Raw genomic sequence first — 8314 nt, 5'->3', positions numbered from 1 at the left:
GCTGAAGAATTGATGCTTTTGAACTGTGGTGCTGGAGAAGACTCGTGAGAGTCCTTCGGACAGCAAGGAGTCAATCCTAAAGGAAATCAACCAGTCAATCCTAAAGGAAATCAACCCTGAATATTCATTGGAAGGACTGAGCTAAAGCTGAAGCTCCAATACTTTGGTCACCTAATGCAAAGAGTCTACTCACTGGAAAAGACCCTGATGCTGGGAAAGATTGAAGGCAGGAGAAGAAGGGAATGACACAGGATGAAATGGTTGGGTGGCATCACCGACTCAATGGACATGAGTTTGAGCAAACCCTGGGAGTTAGTGAAGAACAGGACAATCTGGGGTGCTGCAGTTTTATGGGGTGGCAAACAGTCAGACATGATAGTGACTGAACAACAACAAAAACAAATTTACGAAGCACCCGACTGTTCAATGGAACAAATGAGTCCTTCTTTCCTTCCCTTTAGGGGAATTTGGTAAGTTTGTTCTTTTTGCCCCCACCACACTTAGTTGCCAGGCTCACTAAAGCAAGGCACCGCCTAGGAGGGTGCTCTTCTGCTGGCGACTTGCTCTTCTCTTTACACTAGGGACACTGTATAGGGGCATTCCTTCCAAAGTCCATCTTATGCCTTTATTCCTCTAACCTCATTTTCCAAGCCAATTATGATCCCATTATCTCTGTTAACTTGCTACATTATGCACACATAGATTACTGAAAATGAAGAGCTGACAATCTTAATATTTAACTGCTTTTCATAACATGGCATTTGTTTGGAAATGAAACTCTGATGTGGTGGCATTTCTCTTTTGTATACTGTTCAATGACAGTCAATTAACTGCAAAAGAAAACCAAACAAAATCTTAGTTGCGTTTTTCAGGAAGAAAGGGTACTTTTGCATAAGCCCAGATTACTGACATTCATCTATTTAAAATGAAAAAGGGAACGTGGGGACCTTAAAGAGAAACATTACCTCAGAGCTATAGAAAATATTCCTTCCAAGGAAACAGGGTGAATCTGATGAAGGAAATCTCATCCCCATCTCCGTCAATACAGACTGTCCCAACATGGGTCAGAATCATAAATGGAGGTCATTTACTCGTAGAAATCCATTCCATTCAAACACAAATTGATTGACAACAGTCAACTACTCAAATACTTAATAAGCACCAACTATATGCTAGGCACTGGAAGTTGAGGTTCAATAAGACATAACCAATCTTTGCCTTCAATGATATCATGTCATAAAAGAGGTGGCAGAAAAGTATAAAAGAGCCACATTAGGAGAGAATGTATGCAAAATGAAGAGTCCTGCAATCAGAGGCAGTGATGATCAAGTTGAGCATTAAAGATTTAGAGTCCTGCAATCAGAGGCAGTGATGATTAAGGTGAGCATTAAAGATTTAGTTGTAATGAGTGAGACAAAGTAGAAGAGGAACATGATCTTGTTGATATATGAAATCGTCTGTACAGAAACATCAAGGCTATAATCTGGTTGCCTGCAGGTGGAATAGTTCTTCAGAAAAGTTCTGTTTGATCTCTGCATCTCTCTCTCTCTCTTTAATCGCTAAGTTGTGTCTGACTCTTGCCACCCCATGAACTGTTTTCTGCCAGGCTCCTCTGTCCATGGGATTCTCCAGGCAAGAATACTGGAGTGGGTTGCTATTTCCTTCTCCAAGGGATATTCCTGACCCAGGAATTGAACCTGGGTCTCCTGTATTGCAGGCAGATTCTTTACCAACTGAGCTATGAGGGAAGCCCTTGGTCTCAGCATAGTGTTTTAAATTTGACTTTCAGTGGGTTTTTGCACACTTGCCATAGTTTTCGCTGCTCCCTATTGCCTTAAACTCAGGCTGTTTTACACACTCATGTGGTCTCTAAATACATTGGCATTTTCAAAGTGTGGCATGAACAAAGCAAGCAGAATGAGGCAGGCATTGGAAAAAGCTAAGTGTTAATAGCTTGGTGTGGGCAGAACGAAGTGTGGATGCAATGTAGAAGAAAGGAATCTGCAGACATGTGAGGGTATCAGATATGAAGGGCCTCATATGCGCTGATGAAGAATCTAAGTTCCATCCAGAAAATTAAAGGAAGCAATTAAAGCAGATTAAGCAGGAAGTGTCAAGGGCCAGATCCATTTTATAGAAAGATCATGAGGCAACAGGGGGCAGGATGGAATGGAAGAGATAAAAAATGGAGACAAGGATAAAAGTCTTAATGTTATTGATTAAACCAGGCTGGATATTGTAAAGGCCCACATAGTAAGCATCAGAAAATGTGTGGGACATATCTTTTGAGATATAAAAGAGGTTGAAAGAATACAACTTAGCGGATGATTGTTGTGGGAAATGATTAAAAGGGAAATGTCTTGGATGAAGTCAATTTTCTGTCTTAGACAGCTAGACTGATGTTGCTGCCATTTACCAAAACAGGGAGGGAAGATTAAGTTGTGGGAATGAAAACTCTTTTTTTGTCCTCACTCATCATCCCTTGTGTAGACATAAGTGCTCTGCTTTTATCTCTGATCCTGCACTTGAAACAAGGCACCAAGGATGGAGATTGTTGTTTCCTTAAGAGCGTATGAGACTCAATCAGATGATCCAGTTTCACACCATCTCTTGATGTAATCTTGGACATGTTATTTTTCTGTGCCTCAAGTATCTCATCTGTAAGATGGAAATACTAAGACTTTCTGCTTAACCCAAGGCTTGTTGGGAGATTGAATATGCTGAAAAAAGTGAATTTACTTTGGGAAGTGCAAAGGGTAATGTATTACCTAAGAGGTGAATTAAGTCTCTTGGGCACATTCATGTCAGAGAATTAAGTATTGACCCAGAGGTTATCATACAGGCTGATTAAAATGCAGCAAGGGACATAATAGGCTTGCTGTGTCAAAACTGGAAGCAAATGAAGATAAAATAAGTAAAGTGTAAACTATAGATACTCATACACTCAGTTGTGTATGACTCTTTGCGACCCCATGGACCACAGTCCACCAGACTCCTCTCTCCATAGAATTCTCCAGGCAAGAATACTGGAGTGGGTTACCATTTCCTTCTCCAGAAGATCTTCCCCATCCAGGGATCAAACCTGGGTCTCCTGTTTTGCAGGTGGATTCCTTACCAACTGAGCCACAAGGGAAGCTTAAGTGTAAACTGATGAGATGCATTGAAACCTTCCAAGTCAGATCAGACTGACAGGGAAACGATCTCTCTGAGGAGTCAGGGGGAAAAAAGCACCTAGAAGCATTCTGGATTTGTTCCATAGTTCTCTCTCTGGAGAAACAGGCTGGAGCTTCATTTAAGGTCCATCCCCTGTCTCTGTAAACCCTCATTCAAACATTGCATTCAAACCCTAGAATGTAATGCTTATACAGAAGCTCGTGAGCTGCACAGGGCATCTGGAGATACCGTCTACCCTGTGTATCTTTCAGGAATCCTGCCTCCTTTGGGGCTGGACATTCATTTGTGAATGCTGAAGATCCAATTTGACAGTGATCTCTGCCTCACATCCTTTTGGGAGCCTCTTCTCAAGCAGATGTTCAGTGGAGCCCTGAAGCATGGTCTTAAAGAGTTTGCTTATACATGGGGTGGTTTTCTTAAGCAGGATGTGGATGAGGTGGCTATTAACAAGACACCCAAAATACAGTAGCATAAAGAAGAGAGAGATTTATTTCTTTCTCCTTTAGAAGTCTTGTTAAGTGGCCCAGGGCAATGTTGAACCCAAGCTCCTTTTACCTTAATGCTCCATCATTGTCTTACCCACATGTCTAAAAGTATTTTGATATTATAATTGCTGGAAGTACATTTTGGCCGGCAGAGAAGGGTAACAGATAGGAGAAAGCACTCTTTTGCTTTTAAGATCATAATGCAGAAGTCGCTTATGTTCAACCAGGTAGAACTTCATTTTACGTTTAGGATTCGTGGGTGGCTCAGTGGTAAAGCATCCATCTGCCAGTGAAGGAGACACTGGTTCCACCCCTGGGTCGAGAAGATCCCCAGAGGAGGAGATGGCAACCCGCTCAAGTATTCATGCCTGGAAACTGTTATCGAAGAGGAGCCAGGTGGGCTCTGGTCCGTGGGATCGTAAAGAGTTAGACATCACTGAGCATGCATGAAATCTTATGTCCAGAGCTAGCTTTAAGAAAGGCTGAGGCGATAGGAAAAGAAGAAGTGAAACTCTCGCTGTTTGCAGATGACATGATCCTCTACATAGAAAACCCTAAAGACTCTTCCAGAAAATCACTAGAGCTAATCCATGAATATAGTAAAGTTGCAGGATATAAAATTAACACACAAAAATCCCTTGCATTCCTATATACTAACAATGAAAAAACAGAAAGAGAAATTAAGGAAACAATACCATTCACCATTGCAACAAAAAGAATAAAATACTTAGGAGTATATCTACCTAAAGAAAGAAAAGACCTATACATAGAAAACTATAAAACATTGATGAAAGAAATCAAAGAGGACACAAACAGATGGAGAAACATACCGTGTTCATGGATTGGAAGAATCAATATTGTCAAAATGGCTATTCTACCCAAAGCAATCTATAGATTCAATGCAACCCTTATCAAGCTACCAACGGTATTTTTCACAGAACTAGAACAAATAATTTCACAATTTGTATGGAAATACAGAAAACCACGAATAGCCAAAGTAATCTTGAGAAAGAAGAATGGAACTGGAGGAGTCAACCTGCCTGACTTCAGACTCTACTACAAAGCCACAGTCATCAAGACAGTATGGTACTGGCACAAAGACAGAAATATAGATCAATGGAACAGAATAGAAAGCCCAGAGATAAATCCACAAACCTATGGACACCCTCTCTTTGACAAAGGAGGCAAGGATATACAATGGAAAAAAGACAACCTCTTTAACAAGTGGTGCTGGGAAAACTGGTCAACCACCTGTAAAAGAATGAAACTAGAACACTTTTTAACACCATACACAAAAATAAACTCAAAATGGATTAAAGATCTAAATGTAAGACCAGAAACTATAAAACTCCTAGAAGAGAACATAGGCAAAACACACTCCGACATAAATCTCAGCAGGGTCCTCTATGACCCACCTCCCAGAATATTGGAAATAAAAGCAAAACTAAACAAATGGGACATAATGAAACTTAAAAGCTTCTGCATTACAAAGGAAACTATAAGTAAGGTGAAAAGACAGCCTTCAGATTGGGAGAAAATAATAGCAAATGAAGAAACAGACAAAGGATTAATCTCAAAAATATACAAGCAACTCCTGAAGCTCAATTCCAGAAAAATAAATGACCCAATCAAAAAATGGGCCAAAGAACTAAACAGACATTTCTCCAAAGAAGACATACAGATGGCTAACAAACACATGAAAAGATGCTCAACATCACTCATTATCAGAGAAATGCAAATCAAAACTACAATGAGGTACCATTACACGCCAGTCAGGATGGCTGCTATCCAAAAGTCTACAAGCAATAAATGCTGGAGAGGGTGTGGAGAAAAGGGAACCCTCTTACACTGTTGGTGGAAATGCAAACTAGTACAGCCACTATGGAAAACAGTGTGGAGATTTCTTAAAAAACTGGAAATAGAACTGCCATATGACCCAGCAATACCACTTCTGGGTATACACACTGAGGAAACCAGATCTGAAAGAGACACGTGCACCCCAATGTTCATCGCAGCACTGTTTATAATAGCCAGGACATGGAAGCAACCTAGATGCCCATCAGCAGATGAATGGATAAGGAAGCTGTGGTACATATACACCATGGAATATTACTCAGCCGTTAAAAAGAATTCATTTGAATCAGTTCTAATGAGATGGATGAAACTGGAGCCCATTATACAGAGTGAAGTAAGCCAGAAAGATAAAGAACATTACAGCATACTAACACATATATATGGAATTTAGAAAGATGGTAACGATAACCCTATACGCAAAACAGAAAAAGAGACACAGAAGTACAGAACAGACTTTTGAACTCTGTGGGAGAAGGTGAGGGTGGGATGTTTCAAAAGAACAGCATGTATATTATCTATGGTGAAACAGATCACTAGCCCAGGTGAGATGCATGAGACGAGTGCTCAGGCCTGGTGCACTGGGAAGACCCAGAGGAGTCGGGTGGAGAGGGAGGTGGGAGGGGGAATCGGGATGGGGAATACGTTGAACTCTATGGCTGATTCGTGTCAATGTATGACAAAACCCACTGAAATGTTGTGAAGTAATTGGCCTCCAACTAATAAAATAAAATTAAAAAAAAAAAAGAAAGAAAGAAAGGCTGAGGCATGTGGTCTTTAGCTCGTGGTTCATATGTAGCTAAACTTGGGAATCACAGAAGTAGAAAGAGTGATCGCATACTGGGAGGGGGATTATAACTACCAGTCTCTGTGGAGCAGTAAAAGCAGTTTGGTCTGGAACTTTAGCAATAAAAATTATCTCAGAATTAGTCCTTGTGGATAGCCTTAAAATTAATCCTCAATCTGAAGAGATGAAGTGAAATAATACTCTGATGAAAAATCAAATTATAGCTTCTTTGGCATTTTCTTTTTATCAAGGTATAATTTATGAGATCTAACTAAAGTAATTTATACCCAGTGCAATGTACAGATCATACTGTTACAATGAGCTTTGATGAATATATACCTGTTAAGATGATGAGCATTTTCATCACTCTAGATCACTCCTTCATGCCCCTTTAAGTCAATCCCCAACACTTAGGTGATCACTGTTCTAAATATTATCACAGAATAGTTTTACCTATTCTAGTGCTTCATGAAAATGAAGTCAAACAGTGTATACTACTTTACTTCCTTCACTCAGACAAATGAGTTTTAAGATGCATCTGTGTTGTGACTAGGATTCTGATTTATGAGTTTACCAAAGCTTGTTGTCCATTTTTCTACTGATGAACATTTGGGCTATTTACAAATTTAGATTGCTATGGATAAAGTGACTATGAATATTCATGTGTAAGTATTTTTATGGACATTTGTTTTCATTCTCTTGAATAAATATCTCAGAGTTGAATTGATGGGTCACAGGATTGATGTATGTTATGTTCATAAGAAATTGCTAGTTTTCTGGCCAGCAATTTATGAACATTCCAGGTGCTCTAAATATGCACCCATATATGCTTTTAGCAGAATTTTCAATGGAAGCTCTTCTAATGGTCCTACTGGGTTTTAAAGGGGGAAAAATATGATTTGATTTCTGATTTGCATGTTAGCATATTTTTCAACAACTCCTTTCCACACATCAGCAATACCTAGAAAATGTGTATAAAATTCTTTGACATATACAAAATCTTATATAGAAAAATGAGCCTATGACAATTTTTTAATAAAAATAAAGTCTTAATAAGACTTTATAGTATAATGAATGCTTGGAGCCAGAATACCTGGGTCTCATCTCTGAGCCCTAGATTTTTCATCTACAAAATAAATAGCCTTTTCAAGGTTTTTGTGAGATCTAACTCAGGTAATATGCTCAGCAGTAGCATGGAGCCTAACAGAGAATAAAGGATGAGTGTGTTTTATTAGAATCTTATCATATAATCATGAACATGATCATCATCACCATCATTATCTTTATCTTCATCACTTCATCATCACCCTTAACTGTTCCCCAAACTTTACCATATTCCAGGAACTGCTGTGTACTTACATCTTCTAATTAAAGTCTCAAAACAATTCTTCACTTCTGCACTGGTACTTTATAATTTGTTATGCGGCTTTTGGCCCTTCTATGCATGGGTTCCAGCCTGTGCCAAGTCATGCCCACTGCTTCGGGCTCTCTGTATGCTGGAGCAGCTACCATTGTACCAGGAGCTTGCACAAACACAGAGGCATCACTTAGCGCAAACCGAAACTCCTGGGCAGAAATGTCAACTGTGATGCAGGTCCTTCATTTCCTTGTCGCCTGTTGGAGAGGGGGCTCCTTTCCCGGACCGGAAGTCCACAGTGCGTCCGGCTGCGAACTTCCGGCTGCGTCTGGCTGCGTCCAAGCGTGTTCTCTGCCCTGCTCTAGGGGCTTTGGGAGCTTGTGCGGCTGCTCATCCTTCCGACTCCAGGTTCCAGCCTGTACCAAGGGCCATTGCAGCTGCCGGTTTACACGCAACGCACGCACCATATAACAGATGGAGAGCCTGAGCTCGGAAGAAGGGCATGACCTGCAAAGTTAGCAAGCTGAAGAAACAGCGTTCAACCCCAGGCTGTGTGACTCAAAGCCACCACTCTAAGTTGCTGTGAGATACAGACGCCTTACCTGGGATTTCAGTCACTTATCTATCGTAAACCGAACTGGGACTTCCCTTCTTTTTTGG

The sequence above is a fragment of the Muntiacus reevesi genome, chromosome 5 (assembly GCF_963930625.1).
Source record: "Muntiacus reevesi chromosome 5, mMunRee1.1, whole genome shotgun sequence".
Lineage (NCBI taxonomy): Eukaryota > Metazoa > Chordata > Mammalia > Artiodactyla > Cervidae > Muntiacus > Muntiacus reevesi.
Note: the sequence above shows the minus strand (reverse complement) of the source record.